Genomic DNA, 23,243 nt, shown 5'->3' on the forward strand with positions numbered 1-23,243 from the left:
GTCTACATTCTGTACTGATGTATTACTGAAACTGGGGTGACCCAAAACTGGAACATATTTAGTCCCCCATTGTTCAATCACATACGTTTTGACCTCATTTATTAAATATTCAGGATATCCCCTGTCTAAAAATAGTTTACTGATAAAATCCATTTCCTCTATCATTTCATTTTCCTTTAAAGTCATTCTTGCTGCTCATATGCATTGCCCCTTGAAAATGCTCTTTTTCATTTTCAAGGGGTGAAAACTCGTATATTCTAAATAATTGTTTGAGCATGTGTTTTTTCTATAAATACGAGAAGAAAAAACATCTTCAGTACTAGACACGAAGGTGTCCAAATATGAAATTCCTATTCTACTAAAATTGTATGTAAATTTCAGGAATGGACTTGTGTTATTCAAATATTTTACAAATTCATCCAATGTCTCCTCATTTCCTTCCCATAAAATAAATGTCATCTAGGAATCTGGTGTATAGTCTAATGTACTTATAGTATTGACTTTTAAATACATTTTGCTTTTCCCAATCCAAAAGAACTAGGTTAGCAAATATGGGGGCACATGCTACCCCCATAGCTACTCCTCTAATCTACCTGTAGTACTCTCCTTCGTAATAAATGTAATTATGGTCCAATACTATACTCATCAGTTCCAAAATTACCTTACTTTTCTCCCAGTCCAAGGTAGAGTACTCATAAATGCTGTCACTAAAACTTTGCATTCCCTGTTCCTTAGGAATACAAGAAAATAAATCTATTACATCAATAGTCACGTATATCAGTTCTTTTTTCCAAATGTCTTTTGTCAATAATCCCAAGAACATCCAGGAGTCTTTTATAATATGGGGAATCCTAGAATAAATGTGTTTCAACCAGTTATCAATAACTTGTCCCATGGGGAATGTCTTGGACCGATCTAGTATATTTTTATGTACTTTAGGCACTCCAACTATGGTTGCCATAAAGGGATAATCCACTTTCATAAAATTGTACAGATCAATATTGATTCTTTCATCCATTAACCTATCTTCTAAATACATATTGATTCGTCTATATCCAATATTAATCTGATTTAGCGAAATGCTTTCATAATTCCCTGAATCAACTAATATGTTAAACATTTTGCTGACATATGCGTTGTTATCATATAATACTATGCCCCCACCCTTGTCTGGCTTCATAACCCTTACTGTACTATCATTCATAAGTGTATGTAACAATCGGACCTCCTCTTCTTTTAAATTACTGTAATTTCTAACTCCCCTAGTGTTGTTTTTTAACAGATATAAGTCTCTTATCATTAATTTCTCAAACAAAGAGAAATTGGTGTGGGGGTGGCATAAATGTACTATTTTTCTTTAAATCACTACTCACAATATCGCTAGTGCCATCTTTAAAATATATGGCTAAATTTAGTTTTCTAGTGTATTTTTTAATGTAAATTACACTATCAACAACCCTAAAATTCTTATTTGGCACATATTTCATACCTTTAGAGAAAAGAGAAAAAATTCCTTTTCAATTGTTATATCAGTATAATTGAATATGTTAAATCCATTATGTTGGTGCACCACATTTTTTTCTGGCTTTTCCCCTTCATAAATTGACTGATGCTTTTCACTAACCCTGTGAGGTGTACCAATGACCATACCCTTCTCTACCATCGTCGTTGTCTCCTGTTCTGATTGTTCCAGTACTTCTGTCCTATGTTTTTCCCATTCCCTCTCCATTTCCATTTTCCCTGTTGATACTTGTTCATGTCCTGATCGTAGCCCTCCTGAAAATCCTGATTTTCATAATTTTTATAAGATTCCCTATACATGTTGTTGTTACTTTTATAATTCCTATTGTTAAATTTCATTTCAAATTTGTTACTTTTTTCTTGGTTTACTAGGCTCCACTCATATACCTTTCCATCCTTATATTCTCTCATATCCCTCTCAATTTTTTTACATTTTCTTTCCACAATACTATTAGCTTTCTTATCCGCTTCCAAAAACTGTTTTTGATATAGATTCTCCCATTGATCAAATACTAAATCCTCAGTTATATTTTTGTTCAATTTCTCTGCCATTTCAATATATTTGCATAACTTTTTATCATTCTTTTTCACTAATAATTTCATAAAATCAATACCAAAACAATTAAACAAATTCTCAAATTCTTTACAGTTACTCACATTTAATTCAATGCCCATAGGTTTCTTAAAAAATCTTAGTCCCTTAGGGGCAATATTCATAGTTATGCATTTATTCAAAGAGGCATTATCTATTTTAATGCCTCTAATTATACCAATATATTTACCCAATACATATATATTTTGCTTTAATGCTCCTTGACTATATTCAACGTCCACTTTGCTTGAAATGTCACTACTTTTGGCATTTTCAAAGCAGATATATACTGCCAAAAAGTCATCCAGTTTTTCTCTAATACCTATTGATTCATCTATATCCAATATTAATCTGATTTAGCGAAATGCTTTCATAATTCCCTGAATCAACTAATATGTTAAACATTTTGCTGACATATGCGTTGTTATCATATAATACTATGCCCCCTTCTCAAAGAAGTCAACCAGTTTGAGTAGGCATGATCTGCCCTTGACAAAACCAAATTGGAGTTAGTTCCAGTGTCTGGAAGTTTACTATATCTTTATTGATCATCTCCATGATAATTCTTTCCATGGCTTTACATATAAGACTAGTGAGACTTATGGGTCTGTAGTTTCCAGGGTCTGTAGATGGCCCACCCTTGTGCAGAGGGTGACTGTTGCCTTTCTCCATTCATGAGGCACAAAGCCCATTTGGAGGCTAAAGTTAAATAGTAATTCCAGAGGCCCTGTCAGATCATGTTTCATGCTATTTAGAAAGCATCCTGGGATATTGTCTGGGCCCATTGATGCAGTATTCTTGGTCTTAGAGAGAGCATTAAGGACCTGTTCCCTAGTGATAGTAGAGGAGTTATATTTGATGATATTTCCTGAGGGAAGGCTGAGAAGGGGAAAGGAGTAAGGTTGGAGCTGAATTTATCATCCAGGAGGTTTGCTATATCTTCTGGCTTAGTATAGGTGACTCCATTTACAGTGAGTTCTGCACACAATTATGTATTGCCTTAGAGGTTGTGAACATAGCTGAAGAATGCTTTGAGGTTGTCCTTGGTGTGGGAGGCCAAACTTACCTAAAATTTGGCTTTGGTAGACTTTATTTGTCCTCTGAGTTATTTATTTAGTTTGATGAGAGTGCTTTTATCCTGCTGGGAGCTGCACCTTCTAATTTTTGCCATGATTTTCTTCCTTCTGATATGGAGCCAATTGATTTTGTGATTCCACCATGGTGGCTTGTTTTCTGAGTTAGTTCTGTACTTCTTCCTGGTGGGTACAGCTGCCTCTATGCAGCTATTAACATGCTTGTGCAGGGTTTCTGTGAACAGTTCTTCATAGGCAGAAGTGTTCTCAGGGTTTATGGGGGCATGAAACTTTGCCGGGTTCTCACTTAATAGCAGGAGGTTAGCCTTAGAATAGTTTCAGAATATTCCAGGTTTAGCTGGGGATCCAGGTTTTTGTTTTAACTTCAAAGGAAACCATTTTGTGGTCTGACCTTACCAGGGAGACAATTACAGTGGGGGGGGGGGGTGCAGCAGTCTCCCATATTAGTGAGAACCAGATTGAGTAAGTGTTGCACTCTTGGTTGGTGTATTGACTATCTGATCTATGGAGTTTGTGTTTACAAAATCCAAGAATCTCTGTACATGTATTTTGGCATTGTATAGAATTCCCAGTTAATAGTGGGGTAATTAAAATCACCCATAAATATGGTATTGGGTTGGATGGTCAGTGTTTCTAATAAGTTTAAATACATGGTACGGCTTGCAAGGAAGTGGTATTGGATTTTACCTAGGGTGATTTGAACATGGAGCAGCTCAAGTGCATTGTCCTGTTTGACCAGCCTTGAAGTATATTTATTTTTGATGTAAATAGAGATACCTCCACCTTTAGTCCCTGCCTGTGAAGTAGATGTCCTAAATGTGTGGAAGGCATTATAACCTTCCACTGTTATGCTCTATATGGCTTTAAACCATGTCTCAGTGACCGCACAGACATCAGCATTCTCTATGGTAAAGAGAGCTCCTAGGAAGTGGAGTTTTTTGTTTAGACTCCTAGCACTGAACAGTAATACCTTTAGATGTTCTTGGTTTTGATTTGCTATGTCGAAAGTACTTTCAGTTTGACATTGCCTAAAAAAGGCACTATGGGGGAAGACAATGTTGTAGCTAATATTCAAAAGTCTAGAGGGGAGAGGTGCAGACCATCCCTGGCAAAGCAGCGTGGTCTGTTGTACATCTCCTTCCATGCTGACAAATACTGCACCCCCTTAGAATGACACCAGAAAATAAACCAATTATTAAAGTCAATCATCTTTTGTTCATATTGTGGCATCATCCTTGGAGAAGGTAAAATGCTGCTCAATGCTAGGCTCATACCAGCCTGAGACATACATTCCGAGAGCTCCATGATGTCTCTCTTCATATAGTCTAGGGTGATATGTCTCACATCATTTACTCCCAGATGGACTATAACAGAGTCATATTGGTAAATGTGGTCCAATGACCTGAGTGCAAGCTTAATATGGTGGATCATAGACCCTGATAGCAACTGACCGTAACTTTCTCCATACTCAGCCTGGTGAGAATGACATCAGTGTGTCTCATGATGGAGTCTCCAATGACTAGAATTTTGGATTGTGTGGTACTTGCCTTATGGGCTTAGAGGTAATGGCTGGATGAGCTGTAGCTCTATGTGTTGATGCGGATGTTGTTTTGAAAGAGTGCATTTGGGGCTGCTGAGGCTATTTGTTATGTGTACTTTGTCTAGGAGGTTTTTGTGGTTTAGGAAGGTTACATGTAAGTGCCTCAGCATATGTGAGTCTATATATCTGTTTGGAATTGTGTGTGATGGGTGCAGTGTGTGTACTACTGACAACCTTATTGACATTAGAAGTACTTTTATATGAGAGCTTTGCCTTCCGTGACATTGTGTAAATACATTTCTCACATACCATATCAGTTTGTTTGAGAATTAACTGGTTGTCAGCAAACATGAGGCAATTTCTACATTGACTCAGGATGCCCATATCCACCAAGTCGGTAACAGTGACAGTAGAAAAGTTCATATCCATGGCAACAGACCCCTTTTTTATTGATTAGACAGTTGGAGTGACAATATCAGCCACTGTCAGGAGTATCCGGTTTGCAACAACGTGAACAGTGCTTGTCCTTGTCATACATATCAAGGATAATATCAGGAAATAGACTGAAAACTTGAAAAATATTATTCGTTTGACTAAAGCAGCTCATGAACTTCAGGTAGCATCTGATGCTAAGGACAAATACAAATCCTTCTATTGCTATATTAGGAAACTGAGAAATTACACCAAGCAGTGTTCTGATCTTATTCATAATGGCACCACCTACTCTGATCCAGTAGATATTGCTGATTTACCAGTAAACAAAGTCAGTGTAAATTTGACCCCTTATCTCTTATACTTATCTCTGAACCTCTCAGACCCCACCCTGTCATCAATAAAGAACATGAAAGTAAGGTGTCCTCCCAAAATAAAATACTTCCTCCATGGGGCCTGATAATATATCTTGCTGTTTAATACACAATAATAAATAAACCCTGGCAGACCACTCCTTAAAATATTTAACCTGAGTTTAGCCATTGCCTTTGTCCCTGAGGTTTGACACACAGCAGTAGTGATATGACTCTACAAGGGTAGCACCAACACTCACCTTAGGAATTGTGGGTCCATTAGACTAGCAAGTCTTATTCATAAAGTCATTGACCATATTATAACTGATTTTATAAACTACAATTTTAAAAATCTCATCAAGCTAGTCTCACAACAATTTGGCATTATAAAGTGTAAAACCTATCTAATGATTCTGGTAAACTTCTTTGAAAGGGTAACACAGGCTTTTGGCAGTGGCCATGCTATCCATACAGTGTACCTTGATCTGTTGAAGGCATTTGATGCCATCCTCTTGTAGAATAGTTCTTAAACTTAATGCATTACAGATAAATCCCTATTCTCTTAGATGAATAGCAAACTGGCTAAAAAAACAGAACTCAAGTGCTGAGGGTAACAGGTGCGTTATCAGAAAGTATGATGGTAACCAGTGGATTTCCTTAGGTCTTAGTGCTGGAACATCTTTTTTTTTGGCATTTTCTTTTCCTCTCTGACTTTTAGATCATGGACCAAGACCTCTGGTTAACCAGTTTTGCAAATAATTGTAAAGTGTGAGTCATTGTGAAGTCACCCCCCCCCCCCCCCCATCTCAAACCCTTCAGCAAGACCTTGCACTTGAAAATACCTGATGTACTAAAATGGGCTCAAATTAAATGCTAAAAAGTGCAACACTGTTACATTTGGTAAGCAACCACTCCCACCCTCCAAACAAAGAAGACAATACCCCACTCCAAAACAGCAAGGTTGTTAAAGACTCTGAAACTTGGGTTGAAAACTCCCTGGCCTTTGACTGTCATATAACAACAGTGGTCAGGTAGTCCTTCTACCTAGTGCAGCTAATTGCCAAATGAATATCCATATATAAAGAGATCATTGTCCCCTTATATTCAACACTGAAAAGAACAATTATCCAATACAATGAACCATTTGGGATGTAAATCTACAGACATATTAAACAATTAGAAAGGCCACAGAGGTTTCTAAGATCATTAGCGTAAACATCCTACACTACCATAAAAGACTAGCAGTGTTGTCTCTATTCAGTATCTTATAAATATCTGAGGAAATATCTATGCCTTGCTTTCCATACCATTATGTGACCCGGATCTGTTGTAGCTCCACAAAGCAAGCATTCCCACAAATACCAGAGCCAGGGATCTAGCTTTTCATCAGCAAATAAACTACAATGGCAAGAGGTGCATTACACAGCACATCCTCACCTCTGTAATAGCCTTCTGTGGCAAATCAGTCAGTCTGATGCATTACCTTCCTTAAGACAGTAACTGAATGATTGGATGGGTAATCACAAGTTCATCCCGGAGTTTGACTGCCCTAACTCTGCTCCAAAAAGGAGGCACAGTCTAATGGTGGGTATGGAAAGGTGTAAACAGTCACAAGCTTCAGCTGCTTAGTATTTCATATTATTTCTGTGAATTATCATCTAATGAGCTATAACTAGCTTCAGGTTTTGATTTTGTTACTCTTTAAAGGTTTTACGATTACTGATTAGTCTTAATGGGGAGTGGAATTAAGCTCCATATTTTAGAGCCATGTCAGAACTGAGTGTGTTATGCTAAGTTGGTGTGTTATGCTAAGTTGCTAAATCTAGTTACATTCAATAGCTGTTTTGTCTCCCAAGTGCAGGGTTCTGTTTGGTGCATACTTTTGAAGGGTATGGCCAAGACTGGTCATTTTTCAGTTTTGTAAATGAGATAATGGGTGATTGCCAGTTGCAAGTTGGATTAACACTGTGGGAGTTCAGTCCAGAACAGCTGTTTTAAAGTTAAACAGTGGTGTAAATTTGTGAGGTATACTGGCTGCATATTTTTGTTATTTTTCTTGCAACCCTGCTCAGGTAAGTAGGAATGACTAACTTGTAAATTGACAAAAATAGGAAACCTGTAGAGAAAGAATGGGAGTATGTAGGATATTGCTGTGTGTTGCCTGGCTAATACCAGTCTTTCCTTGTAGAGTGTGATCATTTTTTACAGCTCCTTTTATATGGTAATAAAATTGTTTTCATCAATAATGACCCATGGAAGTTTGATATGTGTTACTGTTTCTATCCTGGTGTTGTTTGAAGAAGATATGAAGAACTGAGTTTTCTGATTGTTGTATGTTTGGGTGTGAACAGGATTAGTTTGGGTTATTTGGGGGGTTCAGGAGGAGCTGCAAATCACTAAGGCACACCTTAACAAAATGAAAGGAATCCTGATTTAGCTGTTATAGTTTTAATGGACTCTTGGCAGGCTGATGAGTATGGAGTCATCTGCATAATGAATGATGGTAGCATGTTTACTGGTTTTATGTAGGTAATTGATGGAAATGTTGAACGCAAGTGTTCATTAGTTGGTATGTTTCCATTTCTTAGTGTAGTAGTAAAGTAACTGTAGTAGCTCATAAAGAATGATTTGTATATCTTGTTGGTAGGTTTGCTTGTTTGCAAATCTCTGGTATAATTTTTGATAGGTAGTTGATTCATATTGGTTGTGTTTTGCACCAATATTGCATTTTGTCAAATATCTGTTGTGGGTGTCTCTTTGGGTAAAGAAACATTTCTCTTCTACTGGGTAGTACTTTTTAAAGGTATTTCTTAAAGCTTTGCACAGGACATAATGTGTCAGTAGGGTTGGTAAACATGAATCCTTTAAGGAAATGTCTTGTATGGTCATAGTGTTCTGCATTGTTTTTGGATTGCTGATTGAAATGTTTTATTATGTATTCTGTGCCATCTTCATATCTTTTTAAGACAAAACTCTGTTGGGTGAGGTACCTTACTCCTTCATTTCCAACCCTTTCAAAGTGTAGTTGTATATCAGACAACACCACTTTGATGACTCTACTTATATTGTCTCAGGAGACTGCTTTGCTATTTCTGAGCTGTGTGATTTCATGGGTTCATAGGTAGGTACTAGGCTTTCGGCCCCGAGGCCTATATAAGCCTAGCCAATAGGTTGTAGTGTCCTGCTCTGTCTTGTCCAGTTCTTCAGTATTTTTTAGTTACTGATGTAAATGCATCATTAGCATTTGTCAGCCATGTGTTGGTCATTAGGAAGATGTTTCTGTTTAATGGTGGATTGTTCATGAACCTGTTGAGTTATTCTCATATAGCTGCAAAAGGCTCTTAAAATATATTCTGTTTCTTAGTACTGAATTTAAGATCTCTTTTGTAATAATTTATGTGTCTATATTGTATTATTTTTGTTTTTGCCAGTGTTCAAATATGTTTATAGCCACCTGCTTTGTTTTCTTGTATTTCCCTTTTCTGAAAATCCTTCTAGGCTTTGTTGTTCTTCAGATGTTATTTCAATATATCTTTTGTTGGGTTACTTGTATTTTTGTTGCTTTTCATCACTTTTTACATTTTCTATTTTTTTTTCTTTTTTATGAGGTGTAAGGATGGTAGTGGAATTGTTCGTGCCTGTATGAATTTTTATAGCGCTGGACTTCCTGTTGGTGGATTTTTGCTGCTTGAAGAATGATTATTTTCTAACGCTAATATATTAAATATTTCATTTATGTATTTATTTATTTAAGTAATTCTGACTATGATAACAGCATACATTTTCTGTAGTGTTTAGTATGGTTTTTACTAGTCATGCTGTCCTGCCCTAATGGATGTTCTTGTTCACTTTTGGTGTTTTTTTCTTTTAATGTCTTATGATCTTGGTGGAAATCTATCTGTGCTTTAGGTGATGTGGGGGGGCATATGGTTTAATTTTCCATTTCACATAACATCCCTGATTTTCTTCATGTCATTGCCCTGTTCCTGTAAATTATTTAGTAAAACTCTTAATTAATTAAAAACGTGCATGCTGATCAGATAACTGAAGTTAGTATGACCATCATAAATTAAGCTTGCTGTTGTGCAGTCTGGCAATGCATGGTGTCAAATGTGCAGACATTTGCAGAACATTCTTTATTTTCTTTATATTTTTGCTTTATGCTGTTTAAATGTTTTCTCCATAGTTATCAGATAATTACTGTTTACCTTCAAAGGTGCTGTGGTGCACTTATGTTTGTTATGGGGCATAAAATGTGAAATTATTGTATCAACACTTTTTTTTTTAATTTTTTTTGCAATTATAGGTTTATAGGTTCATAGGTAGGTACTAGGCTATCTGCCTGAGGGCATTTATAAGCCTAGCCAGAGTATGTCGGCTTTTGCCATCCCATTGATTAATTCACTGAGCCTCTGTCAAGCAGAGCCAATGAAGTGATCCCAGGGGTGTATTTTCTGTTACCCGTCCACTCATCAAGGCTTCTCTTGAAGAGTGTTAGTGAGGGGCTCTGCCTAATGTAGTTAGGAATTTTGTTCCAAAGCATGGGGAGTCTCTGTGACAGGATTATATCCCCCCAACATGTTCTATTTATTGTTGTGGCAAGGTTTAGCTCACTAGAGCACGTGGCTCGCAGTGATTTGGATTTCTTTAGGTAGAGCACGTCCATCAATTCTGAGTTGGACATGGCTTTGTAAGTCAGGCAGAGATCACCTCTGAGTAAGCGATATGCCACTGAGTACAGCTGGAGTTTTATCAGTTGGGCTGCATAGGACATATGTTTGAGGCCAGTAATCCTCTTGGTGAGGTGCTTTTGTGGTCTTTCTAGCTGTTGGAAGTGTCTTGTGAGGTACATCCCAAATTGGGCATTGTACTCTATGATGGGTCTGATGAGTGACAAGCAGAGGGGCACTATAACCTCTTTATTTCTAGATGCGAACCCTTAGTAATTAGATGGGCTACATAGAAGGATTTCCTAAGTACTTTGACAATATGATTGTCAAAAGAAAGACTACTATCTACCTGGGTCCCCAGATCTCTTATTACCTCTTCTGTATTAAGGGGGCTGCCACCTATGTGGTAATTCGTGGGTGTTTTGTTTTTCCCAAACGGGATGACTATGCATTTTTTGGCATTTAGCTTGAGGCCATGATTTTGACACCAGGTGTCTGTCTCAGTAAGGCCTTTTTGAAGGATGTCCGTGTCAGCCAGAGAGTCAATTATGGCTCCCAGTTTGCAGTCATCGACGAACTTGGTTAGCAATAGTCCTCCTGTGTTTGCTTGTACTTCTGAGAAATATATGCCGAACAGTAGGGGTCCCAGAACCGAGCCTTGCAGAACACCACTTGTGACTGGTTTAGAGTCGGACCTGGAGCCCACTATTCTTACCATGTGAGTTCTGTCTGTAAGCCAGTTGGCAACCCATCTTGTGACGTAGGGATTTATGTTCAGGCTGGTGAGTTTTTCTATAATACCCGAGTGAGGAATGGTGTCGAACACCTTAGTGAGATCAAGGTAGGCTGTGTGAACCACCTTTCCCTCGTCTATGGCCTTGGTGACTGTCTCAAAGAAGTCAACCAGGTTTAGTAGGCATGATCTGCCCTTAACAAAGCCAAACTGGGTCAGATCAAGTGTTTGGAGGCTCCCAATGTCTTTGTTAATGAGTTCCATGATGATGCGATCCATAGCCTTGCAGACCAGGCTAGTCAGGCTTATGGGGTGATAGTTACCAGGGTCAGTTGTGCCCTTCCTTTGTGGAGTGGAATAACTGTTGCTGTGTGCCATTCTATGGGCACGTAGCCTGTGGAGAGGCTGAGGTTGAACAGCGTGTTTAGGTGGGGGGTTAGTTCATTCTGTAGTTCGTGCAAGACGCAGCCTGGGACACCATCTGGCCTCATTGATGCTGTGTTTTTGGCTTTTGAAAGGGCTGTTTTCACCTGTGCTTCTGTGATTTCTGGGACACTGCACTTTTCCGGTATTGTTGTGGGCCCTTTTGAAGGTGAGAGGGAGGTGAAGGTTGCACTGAATCTATCTGCTAGGATGTTGGCAATATCAGTAGGTTCAGTATATTTTGTGCTATTTTGCACTAGCTCAGAGCATATCTATGAGTTGCCACTTAGATTCGTGACATAGCTAAAGAAGGCTTTGTGGTTATCTTTTGAATCCTTGGCTATTTTTCTTTCAAAGATAGCCTTGGATGATTTTATGAGAGACCTTAGTTTCTTACTGATACTGATCAGGGATGTCTTTCCTTCTTGGGATTTGCTTTTTTTCTGAACTAGTTTCCTCCTTCTGTTGTATAACCTGTTTATGGCAGGGGTCCACCAGACTGGTTTCCTTCTCTTAGGGGAGTGAGTCTTTGTCTTGCTATGGATGGCATGATCCATGCATCCTTGTAGGTGCTCATAGAGTGCAATTGTAAAGGATTCTGCATCTTGGGCAGTGTTATCCTTTAGCATGGGGGCTGTGAAACTTACCACCACTGCCTTAAGTAAGGTGAAGTTTGCTTTAGAAAAGTTTTTCACTGTGGTTTCCTTGGTTGGGGGTGGTGGTGGGGTGTGGACATCCAGGGTGATTAGTTTATGGTCTGATCTAACCAGTGATGGATTGACCTCCGGTACGGAACACCTGTCGCCAATGTTGGTGATGACCAGGTCCAATATGTTGTGGCTTCTGGTAGGGGAGTTTACCAGCTGATCCAGGGCATTTGAGTTGATAAATTCCAGGAAGCACTGAGCCTGGGAGTTTGTACTCAAGTAGTTTTCCCAGTTAATGGTAGGGTAATTGAAATCACCCACTATCAGGGTGTTTGGTAGGACCTTCATGTTTTCCACTGTCTCTAGAAAGGCGGAGTGGTGGTCGTGGGTCATGGAGGGTGATCTGTAGCAGGCCACAATTTGCATTGCAGATTTGCCCGATGTTAGTTGCACATGGATGATCTCAGAGGTATCATGCTGTGCCACTAACCTGGAGGTGTGAGTATCCTTGATGAATATGGATACACCCCCTCTTTTTGTGTTTCAGTCCGTGTTCTGTGGCCGAAATATGTCATATGAGTTGTAGCCCAGTAGTGCTGGAGTGCTGTCTGGAGCCTTGAACCAGGTTTCAGTTACTGCACAGATGTCGACGTTCTCCATACTTAGGAGTGCTTTGAGCGCATGTATTTTGAGATTTAAACTCCTAGCGTTGAGTAGTATAATGTTTACTGTGGTGGGTTTGAATTTTGAGCCTTGCTTAAAAAAGGCGCTATGGGGGCAGCAAGAGCCTTGGCCAGTATTCAAAAGCCAAGAGGTGACAGGTGCAAGCCATCTCTGGCGAAGCAACGCGGCATGTCGAGCATGTCATCCCAGGCTGACAGACACTGGATCCCCTTTGAATGACACCAGAAGCTTAGCCAATTGTTGAAACTGATCATTTTTTCTTCATACTAAGGTATCATTCTTAGTGACTGCAGGATGCTACTTAGGGTCAGGGTCATACCCGCCTGGGCTACATGATCAGAGAGCTCTTCCATGTCTCTTTTCATGTAGTCCAGGGAGGTACATTTCAGGTCATTCACACCAACATGAACAATGATAGAGTCATATTTGTACTTGTTCTGGAGTGACCTGAGTGCTTGTGTTATGTGGTGGATTCTGGCTCCTGATAGACAGCTAACAGTAACCTTCTCCTTGTCCAGCCTAGTGAGTGGGGCGTCAGTGTGCCTGATTATTGAGTCACCTATTACTAGTGTGTTAGGCATGTTATTTCACCTTAAGGGCTGTGATTGTGCGGCACATTGATTTTGTGTTTTATGTGTTGTCTGATTTGTGATGGGAGGTGCAGGTTTTGTGGGTGTCTGCTTTGGAGCTGTCTGATGCTTTTGCAGGTTTTTATTTAGAGCCTCTGAGTATGATTTCATGCATTTATGTGTATTTTTTGCAAGTGCTGGTTTAGTAGGTCTGTGTGAGGCTGGAGGTGTGGTGCAAGTGTTAACCTTCTCCTCATGACTGTCTGTTCCAGTCTTGGGTGGAGAGACCTTAGCCTCCAGTTTGGCTGTATAATTGCATCTCTCGCATATGTTACTGTTTTGTGGTAGGAGGAGAGGGCTGTCTGTGTACATGAGGCAGTTGTAACATTGCCTCAGGATACCCAGATTCACCAGCTGGACTGGAGAGTACACCTGAAGTTGCCCTTTGGTCATGCCTGAATAGTAGGGTGAGCTGCTTAGCCGCTTGGTTGGTGAAGGGTGGATAAAGAGTCTTGCCCTGCTGGGCAGTCAAGTGTTGGGGTATATTAGTGCTTGCTATTAGGCCTGAGCAAGTGCTGGACTGTAGGATGCTTTTTGAGTGCTTAGGTTGAGAGTTAGACTAGTTTCAACTGAAAAACTGAAGAGGAGACTTAGTGGAGCTGGGAATAATTTAACCCTAGCTAACCAATGCTGTCCAGTGCACAAAACCGTGCAAATGGGGTTTTTAAACTAACTTCTGGGCTGGAACCACTCCTCCAGGGACAGATGGCTGCTCAAAGTTCCCCTCTCTCACAGGTGAACAGAGAAACTTCCCTCTATCCAAGTAAGGTATGGGCAACTCAGAAACTTGTAACACAGCCCTGAATTCAGCACTAGCCTGAAAACTGGACTATACTAGCTTAGAAAGCCGAGAAACAAGAATTTTTTTTTTGAAAAAATAAGGCAAAAACAGTAAAAAGAAACAGCTTTAAACAACTACAACTGAAAGAGTGAATAACTTAAAAAAATTGTTAAATATAGTGTCAAGAAATATAGGACACTGAAATATAGGTGTCTTAATTTCAAGGTTGATCTTAACAGGACTAGATTAGTACAAGATTAAGACAAACTTTTATTACACAGTCTTTACCTACATAGTGGAATGATTTGCCTATACCTGTACATACTTGAATGATTTATTGGTTGGATTAGAGGTTTTAAATCCCTCTTTTTGGAGACTATGTACCTCAAAGGTCATAGGGACAAAACACAGTTTAGGAACTTATGTAAATGCTTCAGTAGCAACATTTATTTAACTTCAAGAAAAGGAACAGACCTAGACAAGATACAACTACAGCCAGTTTTAAGAATCTGCTCCTAGGTGAGTAGAAATGTTGAAATAAAGGGATGTTTTAAAGTATTTGATAAATATTCTGAAAATGTTGCAGCTAGTGATAGTTAAATAAATCAAAAACTAGAGCTGCATTGATTTCATGATAAGCACAGGGGATAAAAAGGCTATCAGACATTCATAGAAGTACTGCTAGCACAGGGAAAGAAATTATATTATGCTGCTGTGCCATTTTGATTAAAACTCTGGTGACTGCTGGCAAGACAGGCATAATGGGAAAGGAATAAATCCAAAGTGAACTGAAGACCACGAAGCTAGAAAAATCAGACAACACACTTAGCGTTTTCGTCCACTTTAATCTCAACTGAACTTCATCAGAAACAACAATATCCCTCCAAAAAGCCCAATAAATACAAAAGTAAATGTCACATGATAACATTTCTCATTAAGAATTAAAGACACAGCAAAATACTTGTCAAATGTACATTTGTGATGTTGGAAAACCACATTAATACCAAAGAAAAGTCCCTGTTAAAACATTTAAACAAAAACATATACAACTATCACATATTGTGATATTTTTATCTAAGAAATAAAAATAAAATTAAATATAAACCAAACACCGTGAATGTCAAGGTCTTTGGAATTGTAAAAAAACACTTAATGTTCATCATCTCATTCAATCCAGGTGGCTGATCTGCTACCAATAAAATCTGCCAAAGACTTTCTTGAAACTCTAAAAAGGTCTTAAAATCCCCACTAAAAGGAGCTGTCTAATTCCTGCGGTCGCCCCCTGCCCCCCCCAAAATGTTTCTGGTCCTTTTTTAATGGACAGTGCAGGGAACAAAAAGACTCTGAAATGGACAAACAACAATCAGAACAAGAACAGAGGGGATCGGAAGGGCCGCAAAAGGAATTAGACTTTCAGATAAATGTGCTGAATCTTAGCAAAGTAACTCTTGACAATGACACAATTTCTTTGCTTAGACGTGGTTTTTCTTTTATTCCCAGTAACAGTGTGAATGTACCAAAGCTTATTGTGGATTTGAAATTGTACTTACATAAACTTAATCTTAAATACATTTTTGATGGGGTACAAGGTTTGAGCAATACTGTGCCAACTATTAGAAAGAAAAGTTTGTACAACCCGCTTTTGCATCCCACCTTGCAGGTATTCAACAAACTTTGTGAGAAGCAATTTAGATGCTTTGACAGTAATTTCAGACACACAAAAAACATCCCAGTTAATGAGTTATCGGCCTTAAGTAAGTTAGCCAGGAATAAGGAATTAAGGGTGATGAAGGCCGATAAAGGTGGTTTTATTGTGGTGATGGATTCGTTAGATTACACAGCATCTATTTTGGAATTGTTAGAGGATGAAAAATACTATAGAATTGTTTCTGAGGAGTAAATCAAGCATTGTTTTGCTAGGGTTGATTCTATTCTGTTTGCTTTATTTAGCCAAGGGAACATTGATCATTGTTTGTATGGCTTTTTGCAAGTTGATCATTCAAAACTGGTGACATTATTTGATATACCAAAGGTACGCAAAGATAGGCAAAATCCTCTGTTTCGGCCAGTAGTGTCTTCCAGTTTTTCCAAAACACAGCCTATGTCCATTTGGTTGGATGAGATTTTAAATCCTGTGGTGAAAAATTCAACATTTTATTTGTGTGATTCTTGGCATTTCTTGGAACTTTTGGCTCAGGTCAAGTGGGAAGGTACCCAGTTTAATTCTGCTTCACTGTACACTAGTATTGATCAAGTGTCAGGTATAGACTTCCTCGGGGAATATTTAAGTCAGTACACAGACTTAGTAATGATAATGTTAGCACAGTCTGCACACTTATGAAAATAGTGTTGGAAAACAATTTTATTAAATTTGATAATTATCTGTTCCAACAAACTTCTGGTGTGGCAATGGATTCCCGTGTGACCCCTTCATTTGCCAATCTAGTCATGTCCATGTGGGAGTTGAAATATACCACCACCCATGTTATGGTAGAGAATATAGTCTTTTATAGACGTTATATTGATGATTTTTTTTTTTTTAGTGGAATGGTGACTATGATTCTTTTTCCTCATTTGTTCATGATTTGAATAATTCCACAGTTTTTTTGAAGTTTACCATTGGACATTTTGGTAAAGAAATAGACTTATTGGACGTACATATAGGTATTGATTTAGGAAATCAAAGGTTCACTAGCAACATTTTTAGAAAATCAACCTTTGTCAACCAGTACTTGCACAAATATAGTTTACACCCTGGGCATATGAAGCGAGGAGTTGTCAAGGGTCAATTTATTAGATTGAGTATATTGACTAGTGACCCAGATGCCTTTATTATAGAAGCCAAGAAACTGTTTTGGTTTTTTGAGCAGAGGGGTTATGATCAAAGGTGGCTTGATAATATTTTTTTTGGAAGTGGTGGGCCTAAGGAACAGTGTTGCATGTCCAATTTTGAGGAAAGGACCTTTGGACCCTAGTGTTCTGGATTTGCCTACAGCAATCGCTCATTCTTGTATGGATGATGTCGAGTCTAGTAATTATAGGTTAGCATTTTCTGTCCCTATTTCTAATGACATGTATTTGATTAAACACATACTTTTGGATAATTAGAACATTACACTGAGTAGTCCAGATTTGGTTAGGGTTCTTGGTAAAAGACCTTTGTTCACTTATAAAAGGACTGTGAACATTAAAACTATTCTTGAAAGGGGTACCCGTGTTGACCACAGAAATTTGGCCGCTAATTTTGGCACTTTTCCTTGTGGGCAGTGTAGACAGTGTAGATTCACCATGGGCAGTTCTTCCATTAGGTCTGTCACATCAATAGAACTTTTTGGGTCAGGGATCATTATAACTGTAACATGACTGAAGTAGTTTATGTCGTTTGCTGTAATTCTTGCACCCATTTTTATGTGGGGAAAACAACAAGGACATAAAACAAAGCATTTATGAACACACCCTAGCAATAAAGAAAAGAGATATTTCCAATGCTTTGACTAGACACTCAGTGGTTTGTGGTGATTTTAAGAAATTTTCATTTTTTGTGTTGGAACATGCTGAGACAGCTCCTTTTAGTGGGGATTTTAAGACCTTTTTAGAGGGTCAAGAAAGTCTTTGACAGATTTTATTGGCAGCAGACCAACCACCTGGATTGACTGAGATGGTGAACATTGTGTTTTTTACAATTCCAAAAACCTTGACATTCAGGGTGTTTGGTTTATATTTAATTTTATTGTTATTTGTTAGATAAAAATAGCACAATATATGATAGTTGTATATGTTTTTGTTTAAATGTTTTAATAGTGAATTTTCTTTGGTATTAATGTGGTTTTCAAACATCACAAATGTACATTTGACAATTATTTTGCTGTGTCTTTAATTCTTAATGAGCAATTATATCATGTGACATTTACTTTTGTATTTATTGGGCTTTTTGGATGGATATTGTTGTTTCTGATGAAGTTCAGTTGAGATTAAAGTGGACGAAAGCACCAAGTGTGGTGTCTGATTTTTCTGGCTTCGTGGTCTTCAGTTCACTTTGGATTTATTACTTTGTTGTTTGCTGTTTCTTCGTTAAAGTGGTTTTTGATAATGGGAAAGGAGGCTATGTGCAAGTCTTATTCTAATGGCTGCAAAGATCAAGTTCAGTGATATATTGGCCAGGATGGTGGATTTAGAAGGAGTCTAATATGGCTATCAGGCTTTGGTTAATACTTATTTAGCATTACTGGAAAATTGGCACCAGATGCTACTAGTCAACAGGCAGTATCACACTGAGAAAGTCATGTGATTTAAGTGACTAGACCATTGCTATTGTGATGATATCAGTCCCAGCCTTGTGTGTTTTGCAGCTGAAAGACGATGCCCTGCCAGCAAAAGAGTAACAAAACCATACAAAAGTTATGTAAGCTTAAAGAGAGGCAAATCAGACTTCCTGACCATATTGATGACACGTGATCTCTGACTTCTGCTTAAGTGCTGGGAAGCACCAAGAGAACAGTAGCTGCTTTGCTAGACTTCATGTGGAATTTTTATTGTGTGAATCAGACTTTTGTGGTTAAAAAAGACTTTGGCTGCCAGCCAGAAAAATATATAATGAATAATTTTCTTGTGTCAGTCCACAAATATTTTACTATAAGAAATGCTTGCAAAACAGAGATTCCAGTAATGAATGAATAAATCCCTGCATTTTAAATACCAGACATTCATGGCTGCCAACCTTCAACTGCTTAGAATTTGTGAGAATAGCATTTAAAGTGCATAAATTTATCTGGAAAGTTAAGCACTGTCATATCATGTAGAACAAACCAGTAATGATACCACATCCCAGCAGGTTTTATGTACTGAATGGCGGCATGGGTACAACAGAGAGAGCATCACTCACTAGCTGGGCATAGAAGGTAAACAATCAACTCTAACAGTTGTATCTGCTTCCTGACAAACAGACATTCCCAGAATTAAATAAGAACAGCAATAACTGCAAATAATGTTGAGTAAGATGTGTTAACTCCTGTCTCTGTGGACCGTCTCAGAGTAGATGGAAAAAAATACTAATTACATTACAGCAATTAAGTTTAACAACTGCCATTAATGCAAGCAGCAGGGTTCCAGATTCTTTTCATTTTCTCATCCTCTCAGCTCTTGGCATATATCATCTTCAGATTTTAGTCCTTCTTACTACAATGAGCATCCGTCATTTTTAAAGTGCTTTCAGTTTTTGCATAAACTGTGAGTATGCACTCTGTTGCATGAATTGTGATTATGCATACACGTCTGTCACACATACACACACACACAAACACACACACACACACATATATATATATATATATATATATATATATATATATGTATATATATATATATATATATATATATATATATATATATATATATATATATATATATATATATATACATATACACATGCACGCAAACACATTTATTGATGAATGCACAGCCACACACACACACACACACACACACACACACACACACATACACACACACACACACACACACACACACACACACACACACACACACACACATGCACACACACAATCTCAGTGTATATCCTCACATGACATTACTGCAGGTGGTTAAAAAAGAGCAGTAGTTCAGCAATTTTCAAAACAATGAGGGAAAATGTTATTTTTCAGAGGATTGTTATAAATGTAAAGCAACTATTACAGAAGTACTTGTTTTGTTTTTTTATATTTTTGTTGATGTAATGTATTAGTACCTGACAAATACATGGTGGTCGGTCAGTTAGCATAGAGGATTAAAGCTTTGAGCTGTTAATGAGCTACTTCCTATGCCCTGGTTACATAACTCGATTCCTTCCAACTCCATTTGTCTTCTGTATGACTCTGAGCAAGTCATTTATTTATTTATTTATTTATTTATTTATTTATGTATTTATTTATTTATTTATGTATTTATTTTATATTTGTTTAATGGGAGTGTCTGACTGAGCCAGGAGCCCATTTTCCATGGAGAAAAGCTCCACAACAAAAAACATATCAATACAGAAATAGTTGATTACTAACATAGAAGAAAAAGTAAAAAATGCAAGGCTCCAGTTAGAAAACAATTAACATAAATGTATAAACATAATACAGAATGAAAGATATGTGAGGAATCTAACAGATAGACATTGTCTAGAGAATAACAAATACAAAACCCAGGGCCTCAAACACCTATCCTATATAGGCTAAAAGCCTTGTCCCTCTACCTAGTCTTATACAGACTGCTCAGAGGTGACCTGTGTCTGGCATACAAGGCCGTCTCAGACCCAGTCTTGATGGAGTTGCTGCATATCCATAAGACAAACTCCACTCATACAACCTGGACGCAAAGCCTTAACCTGGTCTGTGACATTAATAGAACCTGTTGGCAGGATAGATTTGGGTGACATTAATAGAACCTGTTGGCAGGATAGATTTGGGTCCCAAAGACGCCGCCTGTGGAATAGACTCCCTCTCCATGTCAAGCAGAGTACCTCTCTAGGCCACTTTAAGAGAAACCTGGATGACTGGATGGGAAACAGAAAATATACTCCTGGGATCCCAATTGTGTCCCTGCTGGACATGAGAAACAGGTGCTGACTTTGAGGGAACATTGGAAAAATTCTTGGCTCGGTTTATAAGTGCCTCCGGATGTATACTTACAATGCAGTAGACTTATCTCAGCAACACATAATTTTGTAGAATCTGAGCATTACGTATAAGAAAAATTTTAGGGGCTATTGTATGTAGAAAGAAAAGAAAGGCTGTAGGACAAAAAAAAGGTTTAGAGTGCTAAGAAAGAAAACAGAGAGTGGTTTTAGAGTAGTAGAACTTAGTTTGTGAAAAGTGGGTTCTAGGTACTGAGAGAGTAAGCATAGTATGATCATCCTGGCGTGGAACAGGAGCATAGACAGTTTTTGGTAAGGTGAGCTTTGAGGAGTAGTTTAAACTTGGAAGTATTAGTGGTTTCTCATATGTGTTGAGGGAGAGAGTTTCAGTTTTTGTATATCCTGCTTGAGAACAGTGATCCCAAAGCTATTGTTAGCCTTAGTGATTTTAATAGGAGATTGTCAGAGGATCTTAGTGTTCTGGAGTTAGTGTATGGCTGCACTAAGTCTTATAGGTTCATAGGTTCATAGGTAGATATTAGGCTATTGGCCCTAGGGCCTATATAAGCTTAGCCAAAAAGGTACCCTGGCTTTTGCAACCCAAGAAAATTATTTTCCTGTGCCCCTGTTGAGCAGAGCCACAGAGCTGATCCCCAGGGTGAATTTCTTAATTCCCATCCAATTATCAAGATTTTTCTTGAAGAGTGCTAATGAGGAGCTTTGTTTGATATAGACAGGTAGTTTATTCCAGAGTATGTGAAGTCTCTGGGACAGGAATCTATCCTTCCAGCATGTTCTGTTTATTGTGGTGACAAGGATTAGGTCTCTAGAGCAAGTAGTTTGGAGGGATTGGGATTTCTTTAAGTGGAGCATGTCCAACAGCTCTGGTTTATCATAGCTTTGTATGTTAGGCAGAGATCACCTGTGAATAGGCAATATGCGATGGAGTAAAGCTAGAGTTTTTTGAGGCGGTCTGCATAGGGCATCTGTTTGAGGCCAGTAATCCTCTTTGTGAAGTATTTCTGCGGCCTTTCCAGTTGTTGTAGATGTCTTGTGAGGTACATACCAAAAGGGGTGTTCTACTCTATAATGGGTCTAATGAGTGATGAGTAGAGAGGAACAATGACCTCTTTTTTCCTGGATGAGAAACCTTTTGTGATGATGTGTGCCACGTAGAAGGATTTCCTGAATACTGTGGTGATGTGATTATCAAAGGAGTGACTACTGTCCACCTGTGTCCCAAGGTCTCTTATCACACTTTCGGTGTTAAGTAGACTACCACCTACGTGGTACCTCATGGGTACAGAGTTTTTATCAAAGGGGATGACAATGCACGTTTTGGCATTCAGCTTGAGGCTTTGGCTTTGACACCAGGCATCTGTCCCAGTGAGGCCCTTTTGTAGGATGTCCACATCGTTACGAGTTTTGATTATGGCTCCTAGTTTGCAGTCATCTGTGAACTTCATTAGCCAAAGACCTTCTGTGTTAGCCTGTACTTCAGAAAACAAGATACCAAACAGGAGAGTACCCAGGACTGCACCCTATGGTACTCCACTTGTCACTGGTCTGAAGTCAGATTTGGAGTCTGCTACTTTCACAGTGTGGGTTCTGTCATTGAGCTAGTTGGCAACCCATCTTATGACATAGGGCTTTACACCTAGTTTATTGAGTTTATCTATAATTCCAGCATGGTGGATGGTGTCAAAAGTCTTGGCGAGATCTATATAGGCTGTGTGAACCACCTTACCCTCGTCTACGGCTTTGGTGACTGCTTCAAAGAAGTCATTCAGGTTTAGGAGTCATGATCTGCCTTTTACAAACCCGAACTGGGTGGGGTCCAGAGTTTAGAGATTACCAATGTCTTTGTTTATAAGTTCCATGATGATAGGTTCCATGGCCTTGCAGACCAGGCTCATTAGGCTAATGGGGTGATATTTCCCAGGGTCTGTGGTGGCTACCCTTTGTGGAGTGGGATAACTATTGCTGTGCACCATTCAGTGAGCACAAAGCCTGAGGTGAGGCTATGATTGATCATGGTGCTTAGGTGGGGTGCCAGTTCATTATGCAGTTCATGTAGAACACAGCTTGGGATGTTGTCAGGTCCCCTGGATGCTGTATTATTGGTTTGGAAAGTGTGGTTTTTACCTGTGCAGCCATGATTACAGGAACTTTGCATTCTTCCGTTATAGAGATGGGCTTTTTAGGGGATGAGAGGGGGGTAAAGTTTGCACTGAACCTATCTTCCAGGATGTTGGCAATATCAGTTGGTTCTGTATATTTAGTGCCATTGTGCTGTAATTCAGAGCAGATCTCAGTGTTGCCATTGAGATTCTTGACATAGCTATAGAAAGCTTTGTGGTTGTCTTTAGAATCAATGATGATTTTGTTTTCGTAACTAGCTTTGGAGGATTTTATGAGGGTTCTCAGCTTCTTACTGAGGCTGACCAGGGAGTTCCTCCATTCATGGGATTTTACTCTTTTTTGCAACAGTTTCTTCCTTCTGTTGTAGAGTTTGTTTATGGCACGAG

The sequence above is a fragment of the Protopterus annectens genome, chromosome 2.part1, assembly GCF_019279795.1.
Source record: "Protopterus annectens isolate FY-2018-M chromosome 2.part1, PAN1.0, whole genome shotgun sequence".
NCBI lineage: Eukaryota > Metazoa > Chordata > Ceratodontiformes > Protopteridae > Protopterus > Protopterus annectens.